This window comes from Petaurus breviceps, unplaced genomic scaffold, assembly GCF_028583685.1.
Source record: "Petaurus breviceps papuanus isolate PSGF00001 unplaced genomic scaffold, PetGlider_PUasm1.0 174, whole genome shotgun sequence".
NCBI lineage: Eukaryota > Metazoa > Chordata > Mammalia > Diprotodontia > Petauridae > Petaurus > Petaurus breviceps.
In genome coordinates this window covers 57243828-57259046 of record NW_027185761.1, presented here as the reverse complement: position 1 = coordinate 57259046, position 15219 = coordinate 57243828, and the positions used below count along the sequence as shown (strand labels likewise).

Sequence of the window (15219 nt, the reverse complement as noted above, 5' to 3'; positions counted from 1 at the left end):
ATAATTTGATTGTGTCTTCAAAAGCTTTTAATTTTTTCAAGATTCTCCTTTCCATTTAACATTTTCCTTTATAATTTTGGGTGAATTAATTTTGTTTCTGCAAGTTTCCCCCACCCCGCCCCGGCTTTACGTAATCGAAACTGCCCGTTTTATTCTCTGCGATCGTCTCTACCCCTAGCTGGGTCAAGAGTTCTTCCTTAATCCAGTCATAAAGGTATCCGCTTCCCTGCTCCTCTCATCTTGTGCGACCTTCCCTTTGCTGTCTTGCAGGTGGGGAAACTGAGGCCCAGAGTGGCGGCGGCCGCCCTCGCTCTCGTTCTCTGGCCGCCCTCTAGCACCACTTACCCAGGCGCGGGTGCCAGGGCAGCGATCGGAGGCGGGCAGAACCGGGCAGAGTCGGGGGCGGAGCCGCGGGCGGAGTCCAGGCAGGGAGGGAGGGAGGAAGGGCTGCTGCCCACTTTCTGTCGGCGGACGGAATCTGTCCGCTTCCACGGCGCCTTTAAGGTGCTGGCAGAGCTGCGAGCGAGAGAGCGACCCGGGGAGGTCGGCCGAGGGGGAGTGCGGCAATCGGGGGCGACCCTCGGGAGGCGGGCAGCCGCGGCAGGAGGTGAGCGGGGGCCCGGCTGGGAGGGGGGCGCCTTGCACTTGGAGAGAGGTGGGGATGGCACAGGATATGCCCCTTGCCCCCGGCGGCGGTAGGGGGTCGGAGGGGGGGGGTCCCCTCTCCTATTCGCCTTCTGTCCCGTCGGATGCCGGGCCGTCCCTCTTCATGCCACCAACCGAGGCCCTGCGGGGTGTGGATGGGGGTCCTTTCCAGTCCGTGCCTGGCCCGCGTTGTGGCATCCCTTGAACTTGGCTGCTCAGCTCGTCCCAACTCAAGGATGCTGCTGGAGGGAGGCCTTCAGCCCTGGGCTTTGAAAGACCTGCGCCCCCCACCCCCCACCCCATCCGCCCCTACCGCCACTCTATGCTCTTTGGCACCCGCAGCCCCGCGGTATCTCCGAGGGACACCCTACTCGGCGGGCTTCCTTAGTGCCTGCAGCTCTGCTCGGGCAGCCGAGCAGGCAGGAAGCCGGGAGGACCGAGGCTGAGCGAGGCAAAGGCAGCTTCAGCCCGGAGCCCATCCCCGGCGGAACCTGCGCCTGGGGTTTAGAGCTGGAAGAAGGAACCCTAGAGGTCATTTAGTCCAGCCAGCTCATTTTACAGACTGGGAAACTGAGACTCGGAGAAAGGAGGAGGTGATCTGTCCAAGGTCACGCAGCCCGCTCATAGCATCACAGTATTTTAGATTTAGACTTGGGTCCTGTCCCCTCATTTCACACTTGAGCAAACTGATTAGGCTCCCTGAGAAGTGAAGGGCTTAACAGGATCTGAACCCTCTGGCTTCAGCACCAGGGAATTTATTTGGAGTATGCTTCCCTGCAAATTGGCTAAAGGCTGTTTCTGGTCATCCAAGGAAGTATTGAATGTTAGGGCTGAAGTAACCCCTTGACCAATGCTGAGGGCAGGTGGTATACCAATGGTCAAAAAAATACTATTCCGAGGAACCTCGCCATTGGATATATTTGTTAAAGGGATTGCACATGGATTTTTCACCCACCTTTTCCCACATTATGGCATTCATAAAGACCACGATTCAGTACACTCCACCACCGCTGGTAGTCATTCACTCACCAAATGTTTACTTAGCGTCTTTGTGTGCCTTCCACTGGGCTAAGCGCTGACTATTGGAGTAGAAACAATCCCTGCTCTCCAGGAGTTTACTTTCTAATGGTGGGAACAAGAAATACACGCACAAATCTGGACAGCATAAATAGGGAGTTAATCAGTACACCTCTCTACAGACTAGTTAAATACGAGGCAGTGAAGTATGGAAGAGACTGGCCATTGGGGGCACCCAGGGAAAGCTTCGCATAGAATACGGTGCTTAGCTGTATCTTAAAGGAAGAGGCTGAATCTCTAAGAAGCATCCAGTCAGTCAGTCTCAGCATTATAATTTATTCCAGGTATGGGGAAAGCATAGAGACTAGAGCTGGAGGATCATGTCAGAGGAACAGAATGAAAGACCATTTGGGCTCAGTCACAGAATGGGAGAGGAACAAGTATTGTCCAGTGGGGTTGCAGAGACAGATTGGGACCAGTTTGTGAAGCACTAAGCAGGAGTTTGTATTTGATGCTAGAGGCTGTAGGAGGTGATTGAGTAGGGATTTAAATGGTCAGATCTTTGGTTGCCAAAAGTTGCTTTGACAGCAGTGTGTAAGGGCTGGAGTAGGTTGAGGCTTGAGGCTGGGAGAGCAATTAAGAAGCAATTAACAAGAATCTGGGTGAGAGGTGATGAAGACTGGAATTAAGGTTGATGGGTGGAGAGAAGGCATCAGATGCAAGATGTTGTTATGAATGTACCAACAGGAAGCTTTGGCAGCTGTGTGGGATGAGGAAGAACATTTCTGAGTGGAGTGGTGCCTGTGGGCCCAGCAGTAAGCTACATACAGTAGGAGATACTAGAAGAAAATAGAAATTTCAAGAAACTCAGACCTAGTTGGAGACAGAATTTGTATACAGGAAACTGTGAGGGGGTGGTCTGGAACTATAAAGAGAAAATTCCTTGCACAGGATGTGATATATCCTACCTGGCTTTGTGTATTGTTTTTACCTAAAACAAAGTATCTAAGTCAGAGCCAGAAGGGTCAAGCTGTTTAACTTGGCTGGCCTTGTGAGGTCCTGGGGATCGAAAGATCCATTTGTTAGTGTTTGGGATTGAAAACGGAAAGAAGAAAAAAACAAGTATTTGTACATTTTTTTTTGGTGTCTTTGTCTTGTTTTTTCATCATGATCATTTCCCAATAAACACTACCACCCCTTTTTGAAAAACAGAAAAGGGAAACTGACTAATGGATTAATTAGCTACAGTGGAATGCTACAAGCATTCTACTTTGTTATGAAACACCTCCATGGTTCAGTGGGTAGAGTGGTAGCTTTGGAGTCAGGAAGACTTGAGTTTGAATGTTGCTTCAATATTTACTGGCTGTGGGGTCCTGGACCACTCGCACAACCTCTCTCAGCCTCAGTTTCCTGACTTGGGAAATAAGGATAATAATACTACCTTCCTCCCAGGGTTGGTATCAGGATTGAATGAGGTAGCATGTAAAACACTCAGCAAATCTTAAAACATTGTGTAGATGCTGACTATATATAGCCTTACATAGCACTCTTATTGCAATAGAGCATTATTATTATATGTCATATTATCACTTGTAGTCCTCAAGCTTCTAACAAGAGGCAGCTCGACACAGATTCTTTACTTAGAACTGGAAGAGACCTCAGAGGTCATCTAGTCCAATGCCTTGTTTTTCCAAATGAGGAAACTGAGGCCCAGGAAATTAAGGGGCTTGATCGACCAAGGTATACAAGTAGTAAGTGCCTGAGGCAGGATTTGAACCTAGGTATTTAGATCAGAACTGGTGCTTTTTTCACATTTTATTTTCATTCCATTATGTGTTTCTTTACTTGTTCTACAGGTTTTGATTGGTCATCATTAGTTAGAGTTTAGCTGCCATTTAGGCACTTAGATCAGTCTAATAATCTTTTCTGTTGTTCTCTTGGCTCTGTGTCCTTAGCTCTCTCTGCAGCATCTTCCCATGTTTCTCTGAATTCCTCCTATTTGGCAACTCATTTAACCACTTCCCAACCAATGACACCGATCTTCTCTGATTTTTATTTGCAAATACACCCTTTGCCCCATTTCCTACAAAGGCCCATTCTTTCTATCTTTGGCCTCCCCATGACAGCGAGTAGCCAAAGAACATTAGCATTTCAGGGACTTTTCTTGAGTGATCCCAAATTACCTTTTTCCAAAAGAATTCTCCCACTTCAAAGTTCCACTAGTGCTTTATTATTGTCTACAGCTTCTCCAACATCACCTACTTCCATATCTTATCATTTTTGCTACTCTGGTGGTTAAAACCTCCAAGTATCAACATTAATTTCTTTATTAACAACCCACCCAGAAAAGCTGAGTAATAGTGCCAAAGGCTTGTGGAAGGATATCGTGCAAATGTAAACAATTCTAATGGGCTTTCTTTTTTAATCTTTTATCTGAGAAAGTGTGATGTATTATCAAGTGCTAAGTCAGGAGAGGCTTGGGGAAAACTCTTAACTCTAGGGCTCCTAAGAGGCAGAAGTTAGAAGGGAGTATGTTCCAGGCACAGAGACCTGCACAGGTGTGATGATGGGAGATGATGGATTGTCCTGTATGAAAAACCTAAGGAAGGTCATTACGGTGGGGTCAAAGTACATGAAAGGTAGAGATGTATAAGAAGATAGAAAGTGCTTGAAAAGTAGGATTTCATAGTTGATCCTAGGCATGAGAGAGAGTTGCTTCAACAGGGAAGTGCTATGGTCAGAACAAATCACTAGATGGGAGCGGGGAGAGACAAGGCAGGGAGACCAATTAGGAAGCCAGTTCAGTAGACCATAAAGATGGTGATGGCCTGCACCATTGGAATTGTAGGGGCATATTTGAGACATGTGGTAGAGACAGAGATGATAAGATTTTTTAACTTCTAGATATGTGAAGTGAGAGATAAGAAGGAGTTGTAAACCCAAATTGATGTTGTAAACCCAAATGACTCAATGATACTGGAGAATTTGGGGGAAGGGGAATGAAGAGAAATAAATATTGTTGGTTCTACCCATTGCCCTTTGGGGTCAGATGGAATAAGTCCAATCCCTTTTTCCTGTGAAATACCTAAAGTAATAATCATGTTCTCCCCCTACATTTTTTCAGTTTAATTAAATAAATATTGATTAAGCCGATACTTCTATGCTAGGTGCTAAGGACAGATGTTCAAAATAAAAAGTGGTCCCTGCCCTCAAGGAGTTGAGTTGAGGGAAGGTGGAAGGATATATGATGTTACACAATTAAGTAAAAACAAAGTTAGCTGAAGTCATTACCAGAGAGGTGCAACCCTGGGCAGAAAAAGAAAGATTGACACTAGGAATTGTCATAGGAACTGTGCTTTGAAGAGATTCAAAGGAGGTAAGGAGGGAGAGCATTCCAGGTAGGGGGAAATGCCAGAGAAGGGATGTCAAGATCAGACATCAGCTAGCTGGCCAGTTGGGCAGGGGAGTATTATGAGATAAGATTAGAAAGGCAGATGGGAGCCAGATTGTTCTTTAAAAACCATCATTCAAAACATTCAAAAACAGCTTCACTGGCTTCAGCCGGTTAGCCTTTAGGCAATAGGGAGCCCTTGAGGACTATTGAGTATGTGTGTGGTGAGGACAAGAGTAGGAATTTGAAAGAAGATGAGTAAGAACATTTAAACGAGGAGGAGGAGAAACAAGAATGTTGCTTCAGAAGCCAAGAGAGTGTCCAGTTGGAATGAGGGTGGGTGACAATGATGAAAGAAGTCCAAAGATCAAAGAAAAGGCCTTTGAGTTAAGCCTTAAGAAATCATTGGTAACCTTTGAGTCAGATTATAAGATAATTTAGGGATGAAGAAGGCAATGGGAAGCTAAGAAATGGAGGCAGACAGGACAGATACCACCTTTCTAAGAGTTTAGCTTGAACAGGGAGAAGATGATACCTTAATGGAGCATCAGGGTCAGGTGACTCCATGATAATATCATAATGGACTCCCCAAGGCCCTGGGGGACAGATGATGCCTGGCTTCTTCCCCTCTATCACTTTCTGCTTTGTAGTTATAGACATTCTTTGCCTTTCTTCTGGTCTGCCATCTTCTTCACCTTTTCCAAAATCATCCCTTGCTAGGCAGCATGCTACCATAGCAAGACTGATGGATTCAGAGTCAAAGGACCTACATTTGAATCTTGGCTCTTCTAGTTACTAACTGTGTGACTGTGGGCAGGTCATTTCTCTGTCCCCTCATTTTGAAAATGAATGGGTTGAACCAGATGACTTTTAAGGCTCCTTCTAGAACTGCTAGGTGGCACAGTGGCTAGAGTGCTTGCTATCTCCTTCTTCCTGGATGCTGTTCCTGCCGCCACCAGTACTTCTAGGACAAAGAGGAAATGGAATTCTGGAATAAAGGGCACCAAAGCAATAAAGTATTACGTGATAGCTGAGCCTGAGAAGGAAGATGTGGCAACAGGACCCCTTGGCTGTGACCAAGGGAGTGAGCAAGGGCTCTAGCATGGAGCCTGCCAAAGTACAAGGACCTCAATTATCATCCTTGAGGGTAGATCAGGGCAACTCCCTTATTGAGTAATAATCTTGCTGTCTTTACAAGTTTGGGCAAAGGCTCCTCAGTGACACCCGTAGTGTGCCTTAGGATAGGACCTTCAAGGAGAAGGTTGTGTTCCTCCACCTTGGGCTAGAATGTATTTCATGGGACCCCTATTCCTTAATGGCCTCTGAGATCCTGGGCAAGTAGGCGTGATCTTTTTGGTTCTCTGCCCTTCTGTTGTTTTAAGAAGGGTCAGGTTGGGGCAGCTAGGTGGCACAGTGAATAGAGCACTGGTCCTGGAGTCAGGAGGACCTGAGTTCAAATCTGGCCTCAGACACTTAACACAAAAACTAGCTGTGTTACCTTGGGCAAGCCACTTAACCCCAATTGCCCTCCAAAAAGCAAAAAAGAAAAAAAAAGAATAAAAAAAACCCAGTTACAATAAAAAAAAAAAGAAGGGTCAGGTTATCTGTTTCCTTCTGGAGCCGAGCTGGACCAACTCTTGTCAGGAAATAATTAACAAAATGGATTTGACTCTTGGGTTCACAAAAATGCTGCCAAGGGCCCGGAATCCAATTCATGGATCCTCCTGAAAGCTCAGCTGATCTTTCCTGGTTGCGAAGGACTTTGGAACTCTCTGAGGGACACACCTGTTTACTGCTCTGGCAAGAGCTTTCTCCCCCAGCCCTCTGCCATAAAAAGTGAAAGTTCGAAAAGAGCACTGGGAATCTTGGCAGCATCATTGTGGTGACCATGAGGCAACAGTGGAAGCAGCCAGCCCACCTCCATGAAGCACACCATTATATTTTAGTAAAAAAATGTCCAAGAGGATGTTATTTTGACTATTAAAAACATGATATTCTGTTGCCTGAGTAACATGATGTTAAATGATGTTCTGATGAATAAAATTAGAATCAAAGGACCCTAGATGTGGAACTGAAAGGGACCTGAGAGGTCCTGAAGTCCAACGCTCTCATTTTACAGATGGCAAACTGAGTTCCAGAGAAATCCAGTGACTTGCCCAAAGTTTGGTTTGTTCTTGTTATGTCTGACTCCCTGTGACCCCACTTGGGGTTTTCTTGGCAAAGATACTGGAGTGGTTGGCCCTTCCTTCTCTGGCTCATTTTACAGATGAAGAAGCTGAGGCAAACAGTGAAGTGACTTGCCCAGGGTCACACAGACCATAAGTGTGTGAGGTCAGATTTGAACTTAAGACCATGGGTCTTCCTGACTTCAGGCCTGGCATTCTATCCACTGCACCACCCACCTGCCCCTTGCCCGAGGTTGCACAGGCGCTAATAAAAAAAAGCCAGAGTTCAGCTCAGGTTCTCTGTGTCCAAAGCCAGTGTTCTTTACCAACCAGTAAGCACCCCATTATTCCCATAATCTGGCTGAACAATAATATCCTTTTTCATTATGTTGATTGGTTTTGCTGGATTTTTTCTCTTCTTTTTAAAATTCTTCCTTAGGAGGGATGACTTTCTGGGAAGGGAAGGGAGGAATATAGATGGATATGTAGATGATGTAAAGGCACAAGACAGAAAATTCTATTTTTAAAAGAAAAATAATAGCTGACATTTACACAAAGCTTTACCATTTGCGAAGAATGTTCGGTATTATTTTATTTGAGTCTTGCAGCAACCCCACAAGGTAGATGCTGTTATTATCCCCAGTTAACAGATGGGCGACCCACTAGTGACTCGCCTTCAGCCACACAGCTGGTATGTGTGTGGAGTTCTGCTTGGGCAGATTGCTGGCCTTGCTGATTCAGGCCAGTCACTTCCTCATCTGTACAATGGGGGCTGGGCTGGACAGCCTCTAAGGGACCTTAGATATTGTTGAGTTCAGCTTCTTCATTTTACAGATGAGTAAACTGAGGATGAAATAGGTGCCCAGGGTCACCCAGCAGGATCTGAATTCAGGTCTTCTGGATATTCTCTTCTGTACATCCTCATCCCCCCTATGGCATGCCCACCAAGACTCAATTTGTAACCTTGCTATTAATCATTGAAAGTGAATTGAATTGTTGTTGATTTTTTTTAAGCTTAGCTATATTAGTAAGCTTTCCTAAGCCTGACTGGCATGTGGCAAAAGATGGATAGTCCTCATTCTCCTGCCAGGGATTGTTTTCATGTGCAAAGAGTATGGAAAACACCATTTATGCTTAGCACCTTGGGAAAACTCATCAACTCTCAAGATCTCAGCCTCTTGAGGTGATTGGTGTGCCAGAAAGAGCTCATAAAACATATTTTATTGATATTTTGAAAAACTGTGACTCCCCAAGAACACTCTCTTTATCCCAATAGAACACCCCTCCCCTTCCCTGTTAGAGTCCTCTTTTGTAACTTAAGAAAGTTACATTTAAGCAAAATAAATCAACCCAGCTCAATAAGTAACAGAGAGGGAAGAGAAAAACATTTATGTAACACCTACTATGTGCTAAGCACTCTCCAAATATTATCTCGTTTAATACAACCTTGGGAGGTAGGGGCTGTAATTGTCCCCATTTTACAGTTGGGAAAAGTGAAGCAGACTGAGGTTAAATGATATGTCCAGGGTCACATAGCTAATAAGTGTCTGAGGTAGCATTGGAACTCAGTTGAGGACTAGAGTTCCAGTCATTATACTACCTTGTTGCCTGATAGAATTAGGACTTACCTGACTCCAAGCTCACTGCTCTAATTTCCATATCATTCTGTCTCTAAACAAACATAACTAATTATGAGATGTGCAATATGTGACAAATACAAAAAGGTACTTTTATCAGAGTGTAACAGGATAAAATGTCACATGATATCCCAAGTCAGGAAAGATTCCAACTGGAGGAATGAAAGACAATAGTGTAGGGGAGATGCCATCCGAGCCAGGCTTTGGAGCCAGGGGTGGGAAGAATCTTACCCTTTTTGTGTGTTGTGGTCCCCCTCTGTAGTCTTGTGAAGCAGAGGGACCCCTTTTCGGAATCATCTTTTAAAATACTTGAAATTTTAATAACAAAAATATTCAATATTTTTCAAAGAATCAACAATATAAGAATATTTTTAAAAATAAATTTCAGTTACAGATTAGTGAAATAAAGATACTACTCTTTCTCATCCAAGTTTGAAGCCCCTCTGAAACCTATCCATGAATACCTTGGGGCTCCATGGACCCCCTAGTTAAAAACCCCTTCTCTAGAGGGGAGGAGAAGGAAAAGATGAGTGCTATCGGAAAAGAGAAAATTTGAAGGCAACAAACATAGTGATAGAATAGAAGTCCCTTCCACACAAACTCTTCTGACCAGATATCTGTAGCAGCAATCACCCTAGCATACCCAGGGTGGCCACCAACACAGGTTCTTAGATCTGTTTTTCTAAAGGAAAGCAACTCAAAATGGGTTAACAATCTTGCTTTAATCAAACATATGTCATTTACCTAGTTCAGGGGAAAAAGGTCAGCACCCTGAACTTCAGAGAATACAAACCAGTTACAAGCAGACAACAAATACAGACAGAGAAACAGATCAGCAGACAGGCTTCCAGCTGTCTGACCTTTACATACATACCTAGTCAGTTAGCAGAGAGGGAAGCACCAACATCTGGGTTTTCAAAGCCAGGGGCTCAGCGGCTGCCCATAGTCTCATCTGGCCAAATCATACAACTCTTCCCAAAGTGAGCCCCAAAACAAAACCTCATATCAGGGTATATAGAGCCTTTTCCTGGGTCAGAGACCATCACAACCCGCTTGACCCACTGCCCAATCACAAAGTAACAAGGTGTGGGTATTCCTGAAAAACAAGCCTCCCGCCACAGGCTCCATGTGACCACATTCAGTGTGTTAGGGGGCAGAACATATTTTCAAATCTGGGAAGGTTCTCAGAGTCACTTAAGCCTATCAAAGGGCTGAGGGGCAGGCAAGATCTTAGATTCCCATTCCCATAACACCATCCTCCTAGGTGATAATGCTCTTCCTTCCCAAACCTTTTAAGCTCTGCCATTAGAGGGTAAGCTTCCTGAGGGGAGGAACTGTTTCTCTCTTTCTTACATCTAGTGCTTAGTACTGTGACTGCCACTCAATAAGTGTTTGTTGAAGGTTTGATATATATATATATGTATTTTGTGTATATTTCAATATATACCATTTGTTTCTTTCCAATAGAATGTAAGCTCCTTGAGGGCAGGGACTGTTTCATTTTTATTTTTGTATCTCCAGCGCCTAGCCAAGTGTTTGGTACATAGTAAATGATTAATAAATGATGCTTGATTACTTGAATATTTATATTCCCAGTTAGTGCCTAGCACACAGTAGGACAGTATAGACATTGGACCAGTGATTTCAATGACATAAGGACTCCTGAATGAGGAAACTCCCTTTACCAAAGCAGATTAGGACCATCTGTTAACAAGTCATGAGAACAAATCCCAAATCTGAAATCATTTTAAAAAGAAATTTATTTTGTCATTTGGTAGAAAAGAAAGCAGGAAAAAGGCTCCCTCCTTAGTCTCTGAGAGGTTTATATTATATAGGGTTTCCTAGGAGACCTGCATGAACTACATCCACTTAGCAGTGGATGAGGTCCAGGGAGATGTCTATCAGTAAGGATGAACATTCAAGTGAAGGTCAACCGAGATATAAGCCTAAACATTTTAAATTTGGGGATACTCAAAACACAAGCATTGGGCTATCCCCAGATCAGAGTGGGATTCAAGCATTCCCTGAAGCAGAATATCTGGCTAGTCTCCAAGGTCAGCCAGTTTCTAGCCACATCAAGCCAGGGTCAAACAATTTTTATAAATAGGGTTTTCTGAACAATATAACCAAATATTTCCTCACACTTTACTACAATGCATGGTTCTAGAGAGTTATCTAGAGCACTAAAAGATTAAGTGAATTACCCAGTCACTCACCTAATTTGTGTCAGAGATAAGATTTAAACCCAAGTCTTCATGACTCTCAGGCCTCTTCTCATACCATGGCTTCCTCCCCAGGAACAGAAATGAAAAAAGAAAAACATAAAAGAACTACCTGTTAAAAGAAACACTCTTCTACTGCACCTTCTGCCGAAACAAATAAATGAATAAACAAAAAACATACCCTCCCTTTTCTTTTTCACATTTATTTGTTTGTTTTTTTATTTATTTTAGTTTTCAACATTCACTTGCACAAGACTTTGAGTTCCAAATTTTCTCCCCATTTCTCCCCTCCACCCACTCTTAATGCCCTCCCTTCTATCACCCCCCCCTTCTCTTATCCCCTTCTGCTTCTGTTTTCCTGTAGAATAAGCTAGATTTCTACACCCCATTGCCTATGGATATTCTTAGGTGCATGTAAAAACAATTTTTTTTCATTTTTCAAATGCTTTATTAACTTCTGATTTACATAACTAATTTCCACCAGATTTTGAGTTACAAATTTTCTCCCCGTTTTCCCCCTACCCACCACCCCAGAATAGCAGTCCCACAGGATATCCCCTCCTCCAATCTGCTCTCTCCCATATCTTTTCCCATACCCCCTTAGACTTTTCCAATAGGGCATGGTATATCTCTATGCCCCAATGCCTGTATATCTTCTTTCCCAATTAGATGTAAGATAGTATTAATAAGAGTATATATGTATATATAATTTTAAACATTTAATTTTAAAACTTTGAATTCCAGATTCATTCCCTTCCTCCCTTGTCACCCACTCTTACTGGGAAGATAAGCAGTTCAGTATAGATTGTACATGTGTAGCTAATGCAAAACATTAACATAGTAGATATATTGTAAAAGACTGATTGTATTTCCCTCCCTCCTATTCCATCACCCACTTGTTCTCTTCTCTACTTTGATCCCATCCCTTTTCAAAAGTGAGTGCTTCCGGGGCAGCCAGGTAGCACAGCGAGTAAGAGCACCGGCTCCAGTGTTGGGATGACCTGGAGATCGAATCCCAGGCTCAGACACTTAGCACCCACCCAGAAACACCTGGCCGTGTAACCTTGAGCAAGTTACTCAACCCCAATTGCTTAGGGGCGGCCAGGTAGCTCAGTGAGTAAGAGCACCAGCTCCAGTGTCGGGATGACCTGGATCGAATTCCAGGCTCATATACTTAGCACCACGCCCAGAAATAACTGGCCATGTAAACTTGAGCAAGTTACTTAACCCCGATTGCTTAAAAAAAAAAAGTGAGTGCTTCCAACTTCTCTCCCCCCAAGCCTGCTCTCCCTTCCATCATACCCCCTCTCATCCTCTTCCCCCTACTCTCCTGTTGTATCAGCAATGCAATATTCACAATGCCTATGGCAATTATAAATATGCTGATGTGGTTATTAATCACAAAATATACCAAGCTCTCTATATGGGGGATAAAGCTGGAACGTTTATTAAAATACAGTCATGAGTCCCCAAACCATAAAGTCAAAGCCATCAGAGTAGTTATGAAATTGGCACAGGTAGATAAAGTAGAAAGCACCCACATTCTCAAGCCTTTAAAACAGAACAGGCTACCTCAGTCTAAGGGTCTCCTCTCCCCACTCACAGCAACTACTCAGCATCCAGGAAGCGTGCTCCTAGCAGCTCCAGCCCCTGGCAGTCCTCAGCAGGAGTCCTTAGCAGAAATTTTGGCTGGCTCAAAAAGGGGTTTGTGCCTCCACCTCGGCCACTACCGCTGCCGCTGCCTCTGCTGCTGCTGCCGCTTCCGCTTCTGCCACCACTGCCGCTTCTGCCACCACTGCCAGTCACCACAGGAACCCTAGCTTGGCTTCCGTTTCCTCTTGCCCCACCCCTTCCTTCTACGTCAGCAAGTCTAATGGGGCATGGAAGATCTTTAAATCCCATAACCCTTACACCTGTAGGGTGAGATACCCTATTTAGTGTGTATTTTTTTCCTCCCTGAGCCAAATGCAGTAAGAATAAGGTTTACCCATTCCCTTTTGCCTTCCTATTCTTCCCCTCCATTGTAACCCTTTAACCTTGCCTCTTCTTTATGAGATAATTTATCCCATTCAGTCTCTCTGAATCTCCTCTCACTATATTCCTCTCTCACCTCTTGATTTGCCCTTTTAAGTATCATCCCTTTCTATTAAATTGGTCCTGTATCCTCTATCTATGTGTACCTGTAAGCATATATACACACATTCACACATGTATTCATACACTCGCATACCCTCCGATATAGACATATATTTATATATATTTCTATTCCCTTCAACTATCTTCATACTGAGAAAAGTTTCATCAGTTACAATTATTGTTTTTCCATGTAGGAATGTTAATAGTTCAACTTTGATCAGTGGCTTATAATTTCTTTTCCCTGTTTTCCTTCTCAAGCTTCTCTTGCTTCTTGTATCTGGATGTCAAATTTAATATTCAACTCTGGTTTTTTCATTAAGAATGCATGAAAGTCCTCTATTCCACTGAATGACAATATTTTCTCCTGAAAGATGATACTCAGTTTTGCTGAGTAGGTGATTCTTGGTTTTAATCCCAGCTCCTCTGCCCTCCAGAATATCATATTCCAGGCCCTTCGATCCCTCAGTGTAGAAGCTTCCAGAACCTGTGTTATCCTGATTGTGTTTCCACAATATTCAAATTGTTTCTTCCTGGCTGCTTGTAATATTTTCTCCTTGATCTGGGAATTCCAGAACCTGGCTATAATATTCCTAGGAGTTTTCTTTTTGGGATCTTTTTCAAGGGGTGATCAGTGGATTCTTTCAACCTCTATTTTGCCTTCTGGTTATAAAACCTCAGGGCAATTTTCCTTGAGAATTTCTTGGAGGATGATTTCTAGGTTCTTTCCCTGATCATGGCTTTCAGGTAGTCCAATAATTTTTAGATTATCTCTCCTGGATCTATTTTCCAGGTCAGTGGTTTTTCCCATGAGATATTTCACATTGCCTTCTGTTCTTTCATTTGTTTGGATCTGTTTAACATCATCTTGATTTCTCTTGAAGTCACTAGCTTCCCTTTGCTCCAATCTAAATCCAAGGGAATGATTCTTCCCATTGAACTTTTGAGATTCTTTTTCCATCTGGCAAATTAGGCTTTTTGAGGCATTCCTCTCCTCGTTGCCTTTTTGAGCCTCTTTTTCCAATTGAGTCAGTCTGTTTTTTAGGGTGTGACTTTCCTCAGTCAGGCTGTTGATTCTCATTTCATAATTTTATTGCATCATTCTCATTTCTTTTCCCAATTTTTCCTCCACTTCTCTTATCTTCTTCTTAAGGTCCTCTATGGCCTGTAAGCAGCTCATACTTTCCTTTGAAGCTTTTGGTGCAGGAGTTCTGACTCCACTGTCTTCCTCCTGTTCTATGCTTTGCTCCTTTTCGTCCCCAAAATAGGAGTCTGATGTTGGAATCTTCTGTTTGTTTTGCTTCCTTTGTCTGGTCATGTCGCCCCTCAGTCACTTGACCCCTGGGCTTTTTGCCACAGTAGGACTCTGCCACCAGGCAGAGGAGCTTTTGTCTCAGATGCTGGGGTTTTCTCAGCTGCCAGAGGTATTAGATGGGTGTTCTCTCTGAGGCCTCCACACACTCTGGCAAGCTGGTCACGAACCCCAGGACCTCCACCCTAGACCGCAATCCAGATCAAAGCAGGTTAAAGCAAGAGCAATTACCCCTCAGACTGGTCACTTGGTCCCCCTACACTCTGCAGCTATTTTTTCAATATTTATATTCAACTTACCTTGTGACCTCTGTCTATATATATTCTTTCCAACTACCCTAATAATGAGAAAGGTCTCATGAGTTACAAATATCATCTTTTCATGTGGGAATATAAACAGCTCAACTTTACTAAGTCCCTTATGATTTCTTTTTCCCCATTTACCTTTTCATGCTTCTCTTGCATCTTGTAGTTGAACTGTATAGAACTATTTAGCTCTGGCTTCTCAAGAATATATTAAATTCCTCCACATCATTGAATGTTAGTTTTTCCCCCTCATTGATTACTCAGTTTTGCTGGGTAGGTGATTCTTGATTTTAATTCTGCTCCTTTGACTTCTGGAATATCATTTTCCAAACCCTCAGATCCCTTAATGTAGAAAATGCTAAATCTTGTGTTATCTTGACTGTGTTTCCATG

The 15219-nt window shown here is 43.5% G+C and overlaps 1 protein-coding gene across 1 annotated transcript in view; it reads left to right on the top strand.

Annotated features, from left to right (window-relative positions):
* The first annotated feature begins 406 nt into the window (after positions 1-406).
* ABHD6 (abhydrolase domain containing 6, acylglycerol lipase) overlaps positions 407-15219 on the top strand; it is a 44137-nt gene continuing 29324 nt past the window's right edge. The window contains exon 1 of the mRNA XM_069084251.1: positions 407-607. The gene's annotated coding sequence lies outside the window, so the exon portion shown is untranslated. The remainder of the gene's footprint in view (positions 608-15219) is intronic.